This window comes from Aquarana catesbeiana, linkage group LG01, assembly GCF_042186555.1.
Source record: "Aquarana catesbeiana isolate 2022-GZ linkage group LG01, ASM4218655v1, whole genome shotgun sequence".
NCBI lineage: Eukaryota > Metazoa > Chordata > Amphibia > Anura > Ranidae > Aquarana > Aquarana catesbeiana.
This window is the reverse complement of record NC_133324.1, coordinates 949363879-949384463: the sequence shown is the minus strand read 5'-3', so window position 1 is coordinate 949384463 and position 20585 is coordinate 949363879. Positions and strand designations below refer to the sequence as shown.

General features: G+C 45.6%; 1 pseudogene; it reads left to right on the top strand.

Moving 5' to 3' along the window:
* LOC141121629 (von Willebrand factor A domain-containing protein 5A-like) overlaps window positions 1–20585 on the top strand; it is a 120244-nt pseudogene that overhangs the window by 50392 nt on the left and 49267 nt on the right.

Genomic DNA, 20585 nt, shown 5'->3' with positions numbered 1-20585 from the left:
AGGAAGACAGGTGACTGTGGAGCTGGTGGATCCCCGAAATACCTGTGCCAAAGTTAACTGCAGAATTCTTGGAGGTTAGTTGGGGGCTGGATGCTGCGTCCTGGAAGCCTGGAGACTGGAGCAGGCAGGTGAGCGGGACTTTTGAAATAAGGCCTAGGCCCTGTCAGATTACTGCACTTGGCTAAGGGACAGTGTGTATGTGACCCTGTACCATAACAGGGGGACCGAGGAGCGTATGGGTACCTGACATACACCTGTTTAGTGTACTAAGCATTCAAGCGGTACAACACGAATACCGGCCGATTGGAGGTTGCAGGGCCGTTGATAGTGCTTTTGCATAGTGTTTTTGCATTAAAGGGACAGTGCTTGCCTTTGCAACCCCCGCCCCCGCAGCTTTTTGTTTTTTTTTACTCCCCTCTTATTTATTGATTTCCCCCTGGTGGCATTTGGCACTTGGCTATATAAAGTTAACAATGGCAATGTCAAGGAGGAGAGGGGAGGAGCCAGTCAATATGGAGAATTTGGGGCCCCAGTCATTGCGGTCAGCAAAGGAGAAGGGAAACCAGGCGGCAGCAGCAGCAGCAAAACTGGAGAGATTTGCACATACCCCTGAACAGACGCCCACCAAAAACGGGCAAGTATCGCAAGTTAAAGCCTCCGGGGACAGGAAGAGTCAGGGACAGGCGTCATCAATTCCAGCTGGAGCAGGGCACAAGAACCCAAATGTTAATAAAGGCACAGGGGTAGTGGAAAAGGCCCATATGCCGCTACCAACCACCGTCTCCGTTATAGAGGCAGAACCTACCTTGAGGGAGGTATTACAAGTGATTAATTCATGTAAAACATCAGTGGAGGGGTTAAGCTGCCAAATTAAAGAGGTTAAAGATGAACTGTTACTAATAAAGCAGGAGCTGCAAAAGGCAATAGACAGGATAACTGGCTTAGAGGGAAGAGTGAGCCAAATAGAGGATGATGTATTTCCCCTACAGCAAGATGTTAAAACCATGAAGGAACAATTGGGCAGAATTAATGAGAAAATGGATGAAATGGAAAACCTCCTGAGAAGGGACAATATAAGGATAGTGGGTCTCCCAGAGAGATGTGAGGGGCATAACCCTATTGCTTTTCTGGAAGGATGGCTTATAGAAGTATTCGGAAGAGATGCATTTTCTTTACAGTTTGCGATCGAGAGAGCCCATCGGGTTCCTTTCAGGGCTCCGCTCTCTGGAGGCCGCCCCAGGTCCTTATTAATGAAATTTCTGAACCACTATGACAAAATAATTCTGCTACATAAAGCTAGAGAGAAGGGGCCTGTCTTCTACAATGGAGCAAAAATTTCATTCTTTTCGGACTTTTCACCGGAGCTGCAGAGACGTAAAGTAGGAATGTGGGAAGAGGAGGATATTACACTTAAAATTTGGCACATGTGGATATTGCTGGTAGGGGGAGGGGGGAAAATGTTAGGAAGGGGTATAGTACAAGGAATATATGAGGTGGTCACAAATACAGCCCCTAGGGCGAGCCTGGTAAGGTGGGGGAGGGGGGGGAGGGGGGGGGGTTGGTGGGGGGAGGGAGAGGGGGGGTAGTTGGGCGGTGGAGAGGAGGGGGGGTGGTAAAACTAAGACAGAGAGAAATTAAAATGCACTCAGCACTTGGGGTGGTAGACAGGGAGGTAGAAGGGGGGGAGGGGGGAGGTAGGATCAAGCACATGCGTGGTAAATATGATAAGAACACTATGAACAAGAAAAGGGAAGATAAAGGGGGACACTCGGTATGCTCACTAGAAGGGAAAATAACAGTAAGAATAGTAAGGTAAGCCCTATGGGACTTAAAGTACAGAGGGTAATTAAGGGAATACTTCTCTTTTTCTTTTTTTTTTTTTTTTTTTTTTTTGTATGTAATGCACATCACGGTATTAATAGAGGGGTCTCGCTTTAGTTGCCCCACGGGTTTTGGAGTTATAATGGGTAAGGAGGCTCTATTTTTTGGCACAAGGCAATATACCAAGTCTAAAGCTAGAGTGTCCATGTTCTTCGGTTTTAGTATATCTGGGTCTCTGGGTGCCACTCCCTGCCTGTTGCTCGTTTGATGCAGTCCAAGGTTCTTAAAATAGGCTCCTGGAATGTACGGGGGATGGGGAACCCAAATAAGAGGTCTGCCATCTTCTCGCTGTTGGAGATAAGGGGGGTGGGTATGGTCTGCCTACAGGAGACCCACTTGACAAAGGACACAATGAAATATCTCCCAAGTAGGAGGTTTCAGGCCCAATACCATTCGGTTCACTCCTCTTATTCCAGGGGGGTGAGTATAATGGTGACAAGAAGCGTGGTGTTCTCCTGTAGGCAGGCCAGGGTAGATAGTATGGGTCGTTATGTTTTTTTATATTGCTCAATTGAAAATAAAATGTATGTTATAGCTAATATTTATATCCCCCCACCTTTTAAACTGGAAGTGTTGTATAACCTAATGGAGTTTATGCTGGATAAAACAGATACCCCAGTAATAGTTGTAGGGGATTTTAATGAGGTGATGAATAGAGGTCTGGATAGATTTCCACCGAGAGCCCAAACAAATAACGTAGCAGAGGGCCGGTTGGTCCAGTTCCTAGAAGAGGCAAGTCTGACGGATGTATGGAAGGCCCGGAATCCTGGAGTAAGGCAATATTCCTGCTTCTCGGCCTCCCACTCCACCTTCTCCAGGATAGATATGACCCTGGGGAACGCGGAAGTGGTACCAATGATAAAGGATATAATATACTTTCCGAGAGGGGTCTCGGACCACTCTCTGATGGTGGCCTCAGTGGGTATAGGGGGCAGGGAGGCTAGAGGATTTTGGAAACTAAGCCCATATTGGTTAGAGTTAATGGGGGAACCAGAGAGGATAATAACAAAGCTAAAAGATTTTATAAAATCCAATGAAGGCTCAACTACAGCAGGTATACAATGGGACACATTGAAGGCATTCCTTAGTGGTATTCTGATTCAGGGGGTGGCAGGGGTCAAGAAGAGGGCAAGGGAGTGGGAGGAAGGGATTAGGAGGGAGTTGGAGATGGCAGAGAAGCAATTTTTAGAGGGCCCAACACCAGAGAAGCAGAAGTTGTGGGAGGATGAACAGGAGACCTATAGAACAGCAGTCTTAAGGAGGGGTGAAAATAAGCAACTTTTCCAGAAACAACGGACCTTTGGGGAAGGAGAAAGTGTGGGACGTATGCTGGCTTATCTAGTGAAAACCAATTCCTCCTCCTCGACGATTCCTGCAATTAGGACCCCAAAGGGTGAGATATCCTCTCAAAACTTAGAAATTATGGATACATTTGGGAAGTATTATGAAAATCTGTACAGGTCGAGGGGGATTGCTGGAGAGGAGGACATGGACACATTTTTTAAGGATATACGGGTCATCACGGTTGCTGAAGAGGACAGAGAGGGTTTAGATGCGCCTATCACATTAGCTGAATTACAACAAGCGGTAAACGGAATGGCAAACCAAAAATCCCCGGGGCCGGATGGTCTCCTGGTAGAGACCTATAAGCAATACGGGAAGATCCTGCTTCCAGAACTACTCAAAACACTGAATTGGGCTTTACAGGTAGGGAGCTTGCCTGTCTCTATGACCGAAACAAATATTATCTTGCTCCATAAAGAGGGGGGTGATCCGTTGGAACCGTCGGCATATAGGCCAATATCTCTGTTGTGTACGGACGCCAAGATCCTGGCGAGGGTGCTGGCGGCCAGGCTCAACAAAATTACTTATAAACTTATACACCCGGATCAAACGGGATTTATTTCCCACAGGACCACGAGTATGAATATCAGGAGGGTGTACTTGAACCTCCAGACCCCGACAGAGAATATGGGGTCAAGAGCTGTGGTGTCCTTGGACATAACTAAGGCCTTTGACAGCCTGGAGTGGGCCTATCTCTGGCGGGTTCTGGAGGAGTTTGGCCTAGGTCCTGTTTTTATAAAATGGACAAAAATACTGTATAAAGGCCCGAGCGCGAGGGTTAAGGTTAATAAAGAATTTTCAGGGAAAATATGCTTAGAGAGGGGGACAAGACAGGGGTGCCCTCTGTCCCCCCTGCTTTTCGCCCTTGCCATGGAGCCATTAGCAATCCATATCAGGTCTAGCTCAAAGATTGAGGGGTTTGTAAGAAGAACAGGAGAGGAGAGGATTGCCCTGTATGCCGAAGATGTCCTGCTGTTCCTAGGAGATATGGGAAATTCCCTTAAGCAGGTAATGGATACAATGGAGAGGTTTGGTAATGTGTCAGGACTAGTGGTGAATTGGAGGAAATCGGCATTACTGCCAATAGACACCCCTAATAGTCCTGTGCTGTCGGGAATTTCCCACTTAAAAGTAGTCTCAACAATTCGTTATCTGGGTATAAACATGACAAAAGATTCCAATCAGTACATTGAAGATAACCTAGCTCCACTACTGGGCAAATTTAAGTGTAAAGTAGACATCTGGAACCGGCTGCCCCTGTCTGTAGCAGGGAGAGGCAGCTTAATCAAGATGGTTTGGCTGCCTCAACTGCTGTATCTGTTACATAATTCACCGGCGTGGGTGAATAAAAGGTGGTTTAAAAAAATTGATACGCTCTTTAGGGAGCTATTACGGAGGAGGGGGAAGGCTAGGATTAGCCTTCAGAGCCTACAATTGCCAGTTAAAGAAGGAGGAATGGCCCTCCCGCACCCAGGGTGTTATTTTCTGGCAGCACAGTTGCAGCATATAGGGGGTGGAAGTGCTGACAGAGCTTTGTTAACCCTGGAGGCGCCACACAAAACAGTGGTGGAGGCACTGGAGGCAGACTCACTGCCTGGCAGTGGTCCCACAACCAAGTTGATAATAAAAGTCTGGAAGGTAACAAAGAGCCTAATGGGATATGTTGGGTTCACAGAATATGCCCCCCTCTGGCATAATAGGAATCTACAGGAGATAGTGGCCATGGGGGAATTTAAGGAATGGGTGAGGTGGGGTATAAATAGACTATCCCAGTTGTACAAAGGGAACGTATTAAAAACCTTTGAGGATCTTCAAAAGGAAAATGGCATTCCGAGACAAACATTCTTTAGGTATTTACAAATGAGAGCTGCTTTGGATGTACAATTCAAGGCAGGTCCCCCGGTATGGACCGATGCTACATTGCTTCAGAAAGTGGTTAAACCTGGGAAGATAAAGGGTTTTATCTCAGGAATATATGCGCAACTGTGCAATAAAAGTATTGTAAGATCAGAACATCTTGGCTGCAGGGAGGGATGGGAGATGGATGTGGGAAAGCTAACAGATGTACAATGGAGGAAAATACTGGAGATAGGGCAGGAGGTTTCAGTTTCCCCCGCGCAGAGATTTTCTCATTTAATGTTGGTACATAGAGCATACTACACCCCAAAAAAATTATTTCGTTTTGGTGTAAGATCGGATGCCAAATGTCCTAGGTGTGGTGAGGAGGGTGATTTGATACACATGGTATGGAGGTGCCCCAAGCTAGTTCGTTACTGGCTTGGGGTAGTAGATTCCATTAGTGGTAAGTGGGGGATAACCTTGGAGACAGATACCAGACTTTGTATCTTTGGATATAGAGCGTGGGGCTCAGAGGAAGTAGTGGTTAAAACAGCAGTTTTGAGATGCCTGTACCAAGCCCGGAAGCTTATTATGCAAAGATGGCAAGCAGCCCTCCCCCCGACAGTTGAGGAGTGGGTTAAAATAGTGAATGATATAATATGGAAGGAGAGAGTCCTAAATATTAGAAGAGGGAACCTTAAAAAATTTGAAAGGATGTGGAACTCGTGGTTAATAAGTATTGGATGTCAGGATTAAAGGAATGGAGGTAGGATCTGGCTCAGGGTGGGAGGGGAGTAGGGATTAAGTGGGAGGGATAGGGGAAAACAGTTATCTGTTGCCTCAACATACGGTACGAAGCTTTAACCTGGTTAGAATAAGTAGGTGTAACGGGAACTCAGTAGGAACGGATGGGGGGTATATGGCCCCTTCTCTAGCGAAATATGTCCACATGAAGTTGAGGTTGTTTTAATATGCTTGTTGGAAGGTATGTAAATTTAAGAAATGTTAATAAAGATTATTTAAAGGAAAAAAAAAAGAAATTCTTTGCCTTGCTGTGGATCCCCATCGCTTCCAATTTGTGGCCCTGCCCTCTGGTCTATCTTCTGCACCTTGGGTATTCACAAAGGTGCTAGCCTTGCTTTGCTCCCAGGTGGGATATTTGGATAACTTTCTGTTAAGGGCACAGTTGGTTCAAGTTCTGACTGACAATATAGCTCAGAGCTTGCAGAAATTTGGCTGGGTCCTGCACTGGAACTAACTCATCACTCTGAATATCTGGGTCTTAGCCTAGATCCAACCCAAGCTAGAATATTTCTTCCCCAAGAGAAGCTTCAAACAATCTACTTCCAGACCTCAGACTCCTAAGTCCAGGAGTAAACCAACTCTTTGATTCTGTATGAGAGTTCCCAGGCTTATGGTAGCCTTTTTTGAGCTAGTCCCATTTGCCCAGTTTCTCCCCAGATCCCTACAACGCAACATCCTGTCATTGTGGACAGACCAATTTGCCCGGCACCAAAGATTAGGTTGTCCCTGCCTAGTGCCTCTGGTATACTGCTCTAAAGTTGGGGAAGTCTTTCCTTCTGGCCTTATGGAAGATCCTCATAACTGGTTCCCATTATTACTAGGAAGGAGTCCGGGGCACTTAATGCTGGGGACTAGGCCATTGCAGTAATCTCATCTCCTGATAAGCATACTGGAGGTTTGAGTGACTTGTCTTTCTGTTAGACACGCTAACTGGAGGGCCATGGGATCAGTATTCAGCTGGACAAAACAACATGAGTGACATACATCAATCATCAAAGAGGAACCAGAAGTCTTTCAGGGACAAGAAAGGAAGAAATGATCCTGCCCTGGGCAGGACTCCACATTCTAGCTTTGTCCACTGTTTCCATTCAGATCACAGAAAATTGGAAGGAAGAATACCTAAACCAGCAGCATCTGGACCCAAAAGTGTTTTTAACCAGTATCAAAGGTGGGGGATACTGAAGGTGGGCCTCCTGACCTCCAGGTTCAAAAACAAATTGGACAGGCTTGTCCTCAGTTATAGGGACCCTCTGGTGGAAACAGTGGATGTTCTTGTGGCTCTGTGGGACCATTACTGCCTGATCTATTTTCTTCACCTAAAACTCCTTCCTCATCTGCTCCACAGCATTGAGACCAAGGGAATTACAGTGATCCTCATAGCTCATGACTGGCCTAGGTGGATGTGGTACTCTGAACTGATCAGACTCCTGGCAGATGCTCCGTGGGCTATCCCTGAGCATTGGTATTGGCTTTTCCAAAGAACAATTTATTACCCTGCTTCATTGTTTCTGGCTTTAACAACATGGCTGTTGAAACCCAGTCTCTGAAAAGCAAAGGCATCTTTAAATCAGTGATCCTCATGAAGCTTAAAACTAGGAAGTCTACTTCCTGCAAGGTCTACAATCCCTTCCCATCTGCTCTGAATTTGGTTCTCTCTCACCCTTTGAACTGATATGGGATATTTCACTTTCCATTCTCACTCACAAGGTTGTGTTACTTGTTGCCATCACCCCAGTCAAGTTTCTGAGCTGATGGTCCTCTCCTGTAAAGAACACTTTCTGGTGCTACACAGGAACAAGGTGATTTTGAGGCCCAGAACTTCCTTCCTGACATAGTTTTGGCTTTTCACCTCATTCAGAACCTTATGCTTTTGTCCTTCTTTCCAGCTCCAGTTCATCAGAGATCTCCCTACATTGTCTGGATGTAATACTGTGCCTGTTTGCCTCTCAGTGACTGATTCCACTGGAAAGACAGACTCTCTCTTTGCCATTCTTGATAGTCCCCATGAAGGGAAGCCTGCTTCTCATTCCACCATTTCCAGATGGCTCAGACAGATCATTATGGTCTAATAATCTTAAAGGGGTTGTAAACCCTCGTGTTTTTTCACCTTAATGCATCCTATGCATTAAGATGAAAAAACTTCTGACCCTGACCAGCCCCCAAGCCCCTCCGTTTTACTCACCTGAGTCTGTTCGTTACCATGGTGGAGACGCGCTCTACCTCTCTACCCGTTGCCTAGGCTCTTTATTGGATAGATTGACAGCAGCGCAGCCATTGGCTCCCACTGCTGTCAATCAAATCCAATGACATGGGCCGAGTCAGGCATTCTGTGTCTATGGACGCAAAAGCCGGACTCGGAAGCGTGCCCGCACGCTAACCCCCAGGGAGAGCGCTTCTCCTATGGGGTTTACGGATGTGGGGAGTAGCTATTAGCGCCGCGGGGGGACCCCAGAAGAGGTGGATCGGGGCCACTCTGTGCAAAATGAACTGCACAGTTGAGGTAAGTATGACATGTTTGTTATTTAAAAAAAACAATAAAACGAGGATTTACAACCCCTTTAAGGATCGGCTTCCACCTTTTCCTTTCAGGGCACATTGTACCAGATCAGTAAGACCTTGGGCTTTTCTGCAACAGGTCGCTGAATCCAGATTTTTAATTCTTCCACTTAGTCTTCTGTTCTCTGCATTTTACCAGCTGAACGTTCAGGCCTCATCTGATGGCAGCTTCAGCCATATTTTCCTTCAGGCTGCTCTTTGAGCTGCAGGCACTCCCTGCACTTCTTATTGACCTTTGGCTTGTTCATCGACTGTGCTTCTGCTTGATCCCACCTACTGCATTGGTTACCAGACCCCAGTTTGCTTACCCCCTGGTGGGGTGATCCTGAAGGCCATGATCTGGCGAAACCCATCAACACCATCAGGAGCTCTGTTGAAGACCAGTTGGTGCTTAGATGCCACACCTTGGGTGAGCCTGCTTCACGCGCCAGGGGAACCTGCTTGTATATTATCTTGCTGGTTACTGTGTGAAATGTTTTACTGCTATATCTACTGGCCTTCCGAGCCTGATACCAGCCGTAACGATAGAATTATTGTACTGACCATAAAATCAATTTCTTGGAATTCATTGAGGGAACACAGGTCCCACCTCTCTGTGTCTGTCATCATGCTCTTGGTACTAGGGCATGTTGGGAGCAGGAGGTTATACTGGGGAGTTTGTTTTTTGTTTAATGTCCTAATTCTCCTGTAGGAAGCAGTATAACCCAACAGCCTCTAAATGCTTATGTCCCTCAATGAACTCCAAGAAATATATTTCACAGTAGGTGAAAAATTTGTATAACTGTATAATATGACCTTAATAAAAAATGTTTCCCAGGGAGAGTGTGGAGTATACACAGCAGACCATGGAGGAGGCAGTGAAGAAAGTGAATGAAATGGACGCCAGCTTTGGAGGGACAGAAATTCTCCAACCCCTAAAGAAGATCTACCAAACAGCCGGGAGAGCCGAGCACCCCCGACAGGTCAGCGAGGCTGTAAAACATTTGGTAGACTAGCTACTGTTGAGTGTGAAGGACTCCTAAGTACTTGGGTTATGGGGTCAAAGCGCTTATTCATTTCTTAAGTCTGACTTTGAGTTTTGACTTAAGTTCTCCTATAACATAACTTCAGCATACATTCTATTTAGAAAGGCAAAACAGTAACATAACGTTTAGGCAGTATTGATTACCTTGCAGTATTGATTACCTGTATTGCTCCATTATAACCATTTATACTTGCGGCATGCTGGATCTAATGTGATCTAATCAGCTTTTCCTTGTTCTTTTGTATCTGATCCCCTCTCTCTCCTCTCTCCAGCTTTTTGTCTTCACAGACGGAGAAGTCGGGAACACAAAACAAGTGATTGACGAAGTTCAGAAAAATGCTCAGAAACATCGGTAATTATAAATATTCCATCCTTTTGTATAAATTAAAATCAGACCACTGAATCCAACCTCACGGTATAAGTAACATGGAGTCCAACCATACTCCACCACATGCCTGTTTAAAAAAGACCTGAGAATTCTGCCACCTGCTGGCGAGACTTGATATTTAAGCTCCACTACTGAGTCGCATTTGTCTATTTATTTTTGTATGTAGGCATGATACAGTTTTATTGTTTGGGTCAATTTTATCTGAATTTAATTATATATTTATTTATCTGACAGGCACACTCTGACTGTGCGCCTTCCTCCTTCCCTTCCCCCACACAGACACAAACCCAAACTCTCCTACTAGCCCATCGCTATGATAATCTGCTTTACTGACTGATAGAAATGTGCAAAAGGCTTAAGGGGGCAGGAAACATAAGGTGCCAATTGATGGATTGAAATTTGTCAGTTTCAGCAGGCCCCAGCCAAATTTCATTCCATGTGTATCCACTGCCGCTCAACAGAAGTCGATCTATTAATCGGCATTTGCTGAAGGGACCTGTTGGAAAAAAGCCACTTGATCAGCAGCTGCAGCCAGTGGCTGCAGCACTGATCTGTGTATTTACACAGTGAAGGAGTCCCCCTGCCAGTACCGGGAAAAGTTTGTTCAGTGCCCATGGCAAGGATACAGAACTGTGCCCCCCTCCTTACACATGCCGTAGAATGTGTGTACCACTTTGTGCCCATTCTTTGCCCCGTTGCTTTGGCTGTCCATGATTGGCAAAGAGTGTGCATTAACCATGCATGCCCAATCAATTGCTTTTTTGTGGCTGGAAGGTAGCTGCACATACACGGTATGTTTCCGTGGGCAGATGGGGTGGAAAGAGGGCATGTTGGAGCACAGTGTGTCAACAGTAGCTGTCAGAGCAGACATAAGGCTGTGACCTCAGATATGGAGCTTGCATGTGGTGAGAGGACGCCCTGCTGCTGCGCCTTGGGTGACTGTCCCTCCTGCCCACCCCTTGTCCCAGCGCCCCCCCCCCTGCTTTGAGAACATGATGACACAGCGCGGGGGATTCCCCCATCCACCCTTAATGTGTGGATGGAGGAGCTGGTTACATTTTTTTCATTCAGCCTCCTATGTCATGTATGGCCAGCATAAAGGACCATCAGAAAATGCTGAATCTTTGCTTATCAGAATGGGCTGATGTTAGAGAACTTTCATCTGTAATTATCCTCTACAACCATTAACAGGGATTTTTTTTTAAAACTTGCACCCCCTTTAAAGGTGTTTTACATTTGGGATCGGTGAAGGAGCCTCCACATCCCTCATTAAAGGCATGGCCCGGGCAGGAAGTGGAATCTTTGAGTTTATCACCGGCAAAGACCGCATACAAACCAAGGTAATAGTACACTGGAGACCTGTAAATGCAGTGTATAATTAAAATAGAACTATATACAAAACTTTTGTTCTCATTTTGGATAAGGGAGGGTTAAAACAGCTGTCTCATTGTGGAGATTTCCCTTTGTACCACCCTCTACCAGTAGGTAGGTGCTAGTAAGGTATTTTTACTGGGTTATTCCAGCACAGGCAAATTTAGGCAGGCCTATGCTGCAAGCTAGGCCTGTCTTTTTTAATCTGGGGGCTGGAAGTGGTCAGAGTAGCAGTGGTTGTGACCACCTGTGCTCTAGCTCTGAGGCGCCTCCCCTGTTTCCAGAGAGAAGGTTCTGGAAAAGGGGCTGAGCCTAGAACTGGAGTGGCAGGCAGCTTGTGTGTGAGCCCTGACCAATCCCCAACCGAGATTGGCAGGGGTCGGGCCTCATATATAAGCTGAGGTGATATTCCACTTAAGAGAGAAGTCATAGTTACATAGTAGGTGAGGTTGAAAAAAGACACAAGTCCATCAAGTCCAACCTTTGTGTGATTATGTGTCAGTATTACATTGTATATCCCTGTATGTTGCGGTCATTCAGGTGCTTATCTAATCGTTTTTTGAAGCTATCGATGCTCCCCGCTGAGACCACCACCTGTGGAAGGGAATTCCACATCCTTGCCGCTCTTACAGTAAAGAACCCTCAATGTAGTTTAGGGTTAAACCTCTTTTCTTCTAATTTTAATGAGTGGCCACGAGTCTTGTTATTCTCTTCTGCGAAAAAGTTTTATTTCTATTGTAGGGTCACCAGTACGGTATTTGTATATTGAAATCATATCCCCTCTCAAGCGTCTTTTCTCCAGAGAGAATAAGTTCAGTGCTCGCAACCTTTCCTCATAACTAAGATCCTCCAGACCCTTTATTAGCTTTGTTGCCCTTCTTTGTACTCACTCCATTTCCAGTACATCCTTCCTGAGGACTGGTGCCCAGAACTGGATAGCATACTCTAGGTTCGGCCGGACCAGAGTCTTGTAGAGTGGGAGAATTATCGTTTTATCTCTGGAGTTGATCCCCTTTTTAATGCATGCCAATATTCTGTTTGCTTTGTTAGCAGCAACTTGGCATTGCATGCCATTGCTGAGCCTATCATCTACTAGGACCCCCAGGTCCTTTTCCATCCTAGATTCCCCCAGAGGTTCTCCCCCAGTGTATAGATTGCATTCATATTTTTGCCACCCAAATGCATTATTTTACATTTTTCTACATTGAACCTCATTTGCCATGTAGTTGCCCACCCCATTAATTTGTTCAGATCTTTTTGCAAGGTTTCCACATCCTGCGGAGAAGTTATTGCCCTGCTCAGCTTAGTATCGTCTGCAAATACAGAGATTGAACTGTTTATACCATCCTCCAGGTCGTTTATGAACAAATTAAATAGGATTGGTCCCAGCACAGAACCCTGGGGAACCCCACTACCCACCCTGACCATTCCGAGTACTCCCCATTTATCACCACCCTCTGAACTCGCCCTTGTAGCCAGTTTTCAATCCATGTACTCACCCTATGGTCCATGCCAACGGACCTTATTTTGTACAGTAAACGTTTATGGGGAACTGTGTCAAATGCTTTTGCAAAATCCAGATACACCACATCTACGGGCCTTCCTTTATCTAGATGGCAACTCACCTCCTCATAGAAGGTTAGTAGATTGGTTTGGCAAGAACGATTCTTCATTAATCCATGCTGATTACTGCTAATGATACCGTTCTCATTACTAAAATCTTTTATATAGTCCCTTATCATCCCCTCCAAGAGTTTACATACTATTGATGTTAGGCTAACTGGTCTGTAATTCCCAGGGATGTATTTTGGGCCCTTTTTAAATATTGGTGCTACATTGGCTTTTTCCAATCAGCTGGTACCATTCGAGTCAGTAGACTGTCTGTAAAAATTAGGAACATGGCGGCTGGGTGAAGTGAGGAATGGCATGTTAGTCAGTTGCAGGAGGCCATCCCCATTTGGGAAGGGGGGTGTGCCGACCGCAGGAGAGGCCGGGGAGAGCTGTGAGAGACCATTGCCTCTACACGGTCATTGGCAATGTCTCTGCCACCACATGGTCGGATGGTAGGGAACTCCTGGAGCAGAATGGCAGGTGAAACTGGTGGTACGCATGGTCTGGTCAAAGTTCCTCATCAAGGACTCAGGGCTGTTGGAAGGTCGGTTAGTGTTACCATAGTGGGGTTGGAGGTGCCAAGGGCTGGAAGTTCCAAGGAGTCTGTAAAGGGAACTCTGCTAGTACACGGTCACTAGTGGTGTCTTCATCAATACACACGGTGGATGATGGGGAGTCCTAAATCAGAAAAAAGACTGTGGTGATCTGTGTTAAGTCGATGTATGGAACAGTAGTCCATATTTTCTAGAAGATATGCTTTTAACCCACTGGGCCTCCGGGGAGAGGTTCTGCAGGCCTCAGGCCTAGTAGCAGCGAGCAACAAGAGCCACAGGAGGGAGGACTATTTAGAGTGGGACCCTACTATTCAATAGAAGAGGATGTGTCATATTCCAAGTAGTAACTTCAAGTTTGTGCAGGAGGAACCAAGTGTACAGGAGGAAACAAGTTATGGGCAGGAGGTGAAAGATCTAAGAACATTGCTTTTACACGATGATTAGTGATGTCTCTGCCACCACACAGTCGGATGGTAAGAGAACTCTTGGATGCAATAGTCTGTGAGGGTTGAGCTGCAGGAGGAGCAACAGTCTGCATGGAGATGCAGGAGGAAACTAATACTAAAACCTATATGCACATTATATCTTCTGGCTCTAACTTTATTCAAAGTGTACTCAAATCCTTAAATATGATGGCAAAGACTTACCCTATGGGCATCCCATATTCCTATCCCTATCCAACTTGTACCCCCCAATAAAACAACAAAAACATAACTAGCAAAAGACTGTTCATTCTCTGGAAAGGATGTATGAAGTCTGGCAGTGGGGTGATTTGGCGGATTGTTTGTTACTAGCTGCAACACCATGGCTACACCTTCATTTGCTAGCCAAACGGGAAGTGAGAGGAAATCCTTTACAAATTAAGGGAATCCCTTGAGGACCCCAGGTCACCAGAACTGCAGTAGTGTCTCTATTGGAAGATTCCCCCTCTTACTTTCCTGGGGACAACCCAAAAATTGGGATTTTCTTTTACTTTCAGTTTCAATGACAATGGTAAACAGGACAAATAGAGAGGGTGAATATCCCTGACAGGGGTTCTAATCCATCCAAAAAAAAAAAAATTTTTGCCTTGAGTTATATTTTTATTAATACAAAATAGAATGAATCTTCTAATTGCAAAAGCAGGCAATTTGAAAATGTAACAAATATTCAAAGCCTTCTACGTTCTATTTATAATAATATAAAAAGTTTGGGATGGTTTAAAGCAGGAGGGCTAGGAGAAAGGATGAGCAAATCTGCTGGGGTTCATTTCAGAAAGTCATCAGTGCAGACCGGTGTAGCGGCGCTGCTCCCTTCCTTCAATCCCCAGCTTCACCCAGTGCTCAGACTATCAGGCTGCCAGTGCCTCTGTAAAATATGAACCACTGGAGGGACTGTGGGCACTCTGGTAAACGTCAAATGGTAATATCCTTTATTGAAATTACACGAAGCAGCTGTAAAACATCCAATGAGTTTCGTCTGTCAGGCCTTAATCATGGCTCATGATAAAGGCCTGGTGGCCGAAACGTGCTGGCTGTTTTACAGCTGTTTCATGTAACTTCAATAAAGGATATTACCATTTGATCTTTACCAGAGTGCCTCCTGTCCCTTCAGTGGTTCACAGTTCAGACAAGATTATTTGAATTCTGCTTAAAGTATGAGAAATCCTAACTTAGCATCGAAGCTCGAACCCCAATGAATTCTTTGACGGATTTTGTTGTTTGTTTTGGCCATGTTCAAGACTAATATGAAAGCTATTATCAGGAAAAGGGAAGGGGGAACTGGGCACTGCCATGGGAGAAATGTACCAAAAGTTTACAAAAAATAATGTACACTGGGTAGAGAGTCTTTTCATTAGGCTTTGAGGGCAACATTCAAAACACATAAAACCCTTAAATGATAGAAGGCGTTGGGGAATGCCTTGAAGCGATAAATGGTGTTTTGAAACAAAAATTATTACACAGCAGTATGACAATTTTAAACAGCAAGGATAGGCCCAAATTTACTAGTGACAAATAGCACAGGCTGGGGCTTAACCACAAGAATTATGTTTCTGCAGAGGATACAGCAGTGTTAGTCAAACTACATTACAGGAAGTAATAAATTAGCCTTAGGAGCTCTTGGAGAAGAAGGAGAGAATTCATGTTTAGAACGGAATGCGTCTGCGAATCAGATGCGTTCCCATAGAAGATAATGGGCCTGTAATTCGCACCGCAATGCTCAGAAAATGCACACGTTTTTTGTGCAATGCGCACTGCGAATGCAACGCACATATGTGAACCAGATACATTCAAATGAATGTATTTTAAAATGTCCTGCGAATTGGATGCGGTGTAAGCCGCATCTAATTCGCATAGGTGTGAACGGGGGCTAAAGCGAAAAATAGTGTTTTGAAACAAAATTATTACACCTCAGTATGACAATTTTAAACAGCAAGGATAGGCCCAAATTTAATAGTGACAAATAGCACAGACTGGGGCTTTACCACAAGAAGTAGGTTTCTGCAGAGGATACAGCAGTGTTAGTCAAACTACTACTGTACTACAGTGTACTTTTCATTGTGTCTACTGAGTACTTTTCCTAAATGTTTTTCTGCCAGTTGAAATGGAATTGTGTCCTTTTTCAACCTAAAATATAACTATGGCATCTCCTAAAATCAACCCATTACAGGAAGAAATGAATTAGCCCTAAGAGCTCTTGTACACCTGCACCTACCCCCAGCCAACCAACTTTCTGTATGGACACCCCAGCAATAGGGAAGTATGCCATCATATTGTGGGATTGTGGGGGTACGAGAGTTAGTCACAGGCTGGGGCAAGTCTAGGAGGACCTGGGTTCAGAGGAAGTGGGTTGAATGATGTTGGCCATCAGACGAAAAAAGGACTATGGAAAAATATAGATTTTTTTTTCTTTTGCTCAAGTTCTGTTTTAATTTAAACATATTTATTTCTGTTTCATTTTACTAACCACTCAAGGTTCTTCGGGCACTCAAATGCTCCTTACAGCCCACTGTGAAGGACGTCTCTCTCACATGGACCCTTCCTTCTGGTGTGGAAGCCACCATCCTGTCCAAAGTCCCTACTGCAATCTTCCAGGGTCAAAGATCTATTGTCTATGCTCAGCTGAAGGGAAAGGTCTGTAAGCCCGGGGAGGATTGTGTTTTGTGTGTTACATCAGATTCAAAGCTAGGGTAGGACGAGATATAGCAGAAATTAGGAGATCTCAAGACTTAGGACTTAGACTGGGGCAGATGGACAGGGGTATATTTCCAAATCAATTTAGGCTTTGCTGGTGGTACAAAAATACCAAACATGTAAAGCCCAATCCAGGGTTTAAGGTGAGGGTAGGTAGTCACTTTTTTGAGTCACCACCAATAGACTGTCAGAGCTCTGTTCTCCTCATGAGGGTAGGTAAGTAGAGTCACCACCAATAGGCTGGCAGAGCTCTGGTCTCCTCGTGAGGGTAGGTTGGTAGAGTCACCACCAATAGACTGGCAAAGCTCTGGTCTCTTCATGATGGTAGGTAGGTAGAGTCACCACCAATAGACTGGCAGAGCTCTGGTCTCTTCATGAGGGTAGGTAGGTAGAGTAACCACCAATAGACTGGCAGAGCTCTGGTCTCCTCATGAGTGTAGATAGGTAGAGTCACCACCAATAGACTGGCAGAGCTCTGGTCTCTTCATGAGGGTAGGTAGGTAGAGTAACCACCAATAGACTGGCAGAGCTCTGGTCTCCTCATGAGTGTAGATAGGTAGAGTCACCACCAATAGACTGGCAGAGCTCTGGTCTCCTCATGAGCGTAGATAGGTAGAGTCACCACCAATAGATTGGCAGAGCTCTGGTCTCCTCATGAGCGTGGGTAAAATTTATTTTTAATAAACATGCAACATGGAAGTGGTGTGTTTCAATGTCACAAAAAAAACACAAAGTAGAGGAGCGTCTCAGAATCTTTGAAAGTAATGTTTTGGGTTCTGGAGCTGGGGGCTTTGTAGAGCTTTGGGTGGGAAAAACATCCACTCCTAGGTAACATCTTACCTGTTAACCAGACCCCGTTGTTAGTGCTGTGCACAAGCCTTTATATAAAATGTGAGCAACTGGCTCTCCTTTCTTTGTCACTCTTTGCTGTGGGAGTTTTCTGCTGGATACAAAAGGTACAAGAGTTGCCTGTTTTCGGCAATTAACTAGAAGGTACCATGTTAGTCTGAAACTGATCTAAGTTCAGTTTAGTTTAGTGTTTTCTTTGTACCAGCTGTATAAAGCCCTGCTGTCTCGATGAACAGTACTGTTCCTAAAAAAACGGTGTTATATTGTTGAATGGTGATTTCAGCTACATGTATTTTACTAGGTGTTTCTTGACTTTAGTAAATACTAACACCCTACAGTACAGTATCCCTTACATTTAATAAATAGCATTTAATTTAGTTTGTAATTTACACTTTCTCTAAATATTTCCTAGGTGGAGAATGAAGCTGACGGTCAGGTCTGTCTGCAGTACAAGTTTAAAGATGAAATGATAAAGAATGATCTTCGTTTCCCCCTGAAGGTGCAGAACGCAGAAAGGTTAATATGTAGTATTTAAAACATCCCGAATTAATGACAAACATGCCCTGTGTTATCTTTTTACAGTCAACACTAAGAGACCTTACCCACCACCCACAGACTAGCAGAGCTCTGGTCTCCTCATGTACCATGTCTCTCCTCTTACCCACCACCCACAGACTAGCAGAGCTCTGGTCTCCTCATGTACCAGGTCTCTCCTCTTACCCACCACCCACAGACTAGTAGAGCTCTGGTCTCCTCATGTACTGTGTCTCTCCTCTTACCCACCATCCACAGACCAGCAAAGCTCAGGTCTACTCATGCCCTTTCTATCTTCTCTCACCGAATATCCACAGACTGTCAGAAATCTAGTGTCCTCGTACGCTGTCTAGCTTCTTTCAGGCCCACCATCTACAGGCTGGCAGATGTTTGATATCCTCATGCACTGTCCATCTTCTTTCACCCACCATCCACAGACTGGCCCTGGTCTTCTTATATACTGTCTGTCCTCTTCCAGGCCCACCATCCACCGACTGGCAGACCTCTGGTCTCCTCATGCACTGTCTTTCCTCCTCCAGGCCCACCATTCAAGGACTAACAGAGCTCTGGTCTCCTCATGCACTGTTTATCTTTTTTCAGACCCACCATCCACAGACTGGCATCCAAAGCTCTGATCTCTGAACTGGAACAGGGAACAGAGTCTCAGTCTGAAGAAGTGAAGAAGAAGATCTTGGAGACCAGTCTGCAGTCTGGTGTTGTCTCCTCTCTCACAGCCTATATAGCCGTCAACAAGGACACCAAGACACGCGTGGAGGGTCCTCCCGTGCGCAGGGATATCCCACGTCCAGGTATGTCATTGTCATATTTGAATGCAGCAGACCAATCCTTAATGGCAATAACAACTTATGTTTGGAAAGGCATCAAATAGTTACTTCTACTTGAGTTAGTTGTCAGCTGTGACTATGGCAGATCTTTGTAATTACAGTCATTCAAAGAATATATTTTCTAAAAACTGATACCATTAGGCGTACCATAACCATGTCATGGAGTTTTGGGGTTTATCAGTGGAAGGTAAACTCTGTTCTAACTAATCTGTACAGCTATATACTTGTCTGCAGCGATCGATCTTATTCCAGGTTTATAAATTCAGATATTGTTGATGCAGAGTGTGACAGCCGATTTATATGAATTACTCCTCAAATAATACTTTCTGTTGTTACTCACTGACTTTCCTCCTGACCCTTCCAGGCAATTATACCATGGCTCCTCTCACTCAGAAATATAGAGAAACACAGAGGCGTCGTTAGGGGGTGGCTATTGGGGCTACAGCCCCGAGCCTGGGGCCAATAGCCCCGAGTCTCTTGTCCCAGTCCAGAATGTAGGGGACAGGGGCGGACTGAGCCATGGTAGCGCTGGCCCATTGTGCCCACACTGCCCGGAATTCAAAGCGAAGGAGGATTGCACTTCCTCCTCCTCCGCGCTAGTGCTCGTGGGACCTGGCCTGCGAGTTCTGGACTGGAGCGTCCCGCCGCTGGTCCGGTGGCGGCGTAGTTGCAGAGCAGCAGGGAGGGGGATACCTCGGCAGCTGGGAAGAGCCCAGGAGGGAGGGAGAGAGAGAGAAGACACCGCCACCACTACCCTGAACAGCATCCCCTGCACCTGCACTCCTCCAATCTCTGCCCTCTCCCAGCTCGCTGTGAGTGGATCAGGAAGAAGGCTCCAGAAGGCGGGCATTACAAAGGGGCCTGCCATGCCACATCGATCCCCGCTCGGCGCTCGGGCGGGCGGCTCTCCTCCTCTCCTCTAGCTGCCTCGCACACCAGCACCACGGCTAAGCTGCTGCTGCAGGACCTGTACACATGAAGTCTGTCTCCTCCTGGTCAGGTAGGTCAGTCAATCTGTGTATGTCAGGTACCAGGTCAGGTAGGTCAGTGTAGGTCAGGTAGGTCAGTGTATGTAGGTCAGTGTGTGTCAGGTAGGTCAGTGTATGTCAGGTAGGTCAGGAAGGTCAGTGTATGTATGTCAGGTATGTCAGGTAGGTTAGTGTGCGTCAGGTAGGTCAGTGTGTGTGTAGGACAGTGTATGTAGGTCAGTGTGTGTCAGGTAGGTTAGTGTATGTAGGTCAGTGTATATCAGGTAGGTCAGTGTATGTCAGGTAGGTAGGTCAGTGTGTGTAGGTCAGTGTATGTCAGGTAGGTCAGTGTATGTAGGTCAGTGTGTGTCAGGTAGGTCAGTGTATGTAGGTCAGTGTATATCAGGTAGGTCAGTGTGTGTCAGGTAGGTCAGTGTATGTAGGTCAGTGTATATCAGGTAGGTCAGTGTATGTCAGGTAGGTCAGTGTGTGTAGGTCAGTGTGTGTCAGGTAGGGCAGTGTATATCAGGTAGGTCAGTGTATGTCAGGTAGGTCAGTGTATGTCAGGTAGGTCAGTGTATGTAGGTCAGTGTGTGTCAGGTAGGTCAGTGTGTGTCGGGTAGGTCAGTGTGTGTCTGGTAGGTCAGTGTATGTATGTTGGGTAGGTCAGTGTATGTATGTCAGGTAGGTCAGTGCGTGTCAGGTAGGTCAGTGTATGTAGGTCAGTGTATGTCAGGTAAGTCAGTGTATTTAGGTCAGTGTATGTAGGTCAGTGTATATCAGGTAGGTCAGTGTGTCAGGTCAGTGTATGTAGGTCAGTGTATGTCAGGTAGGTCAGTGTATG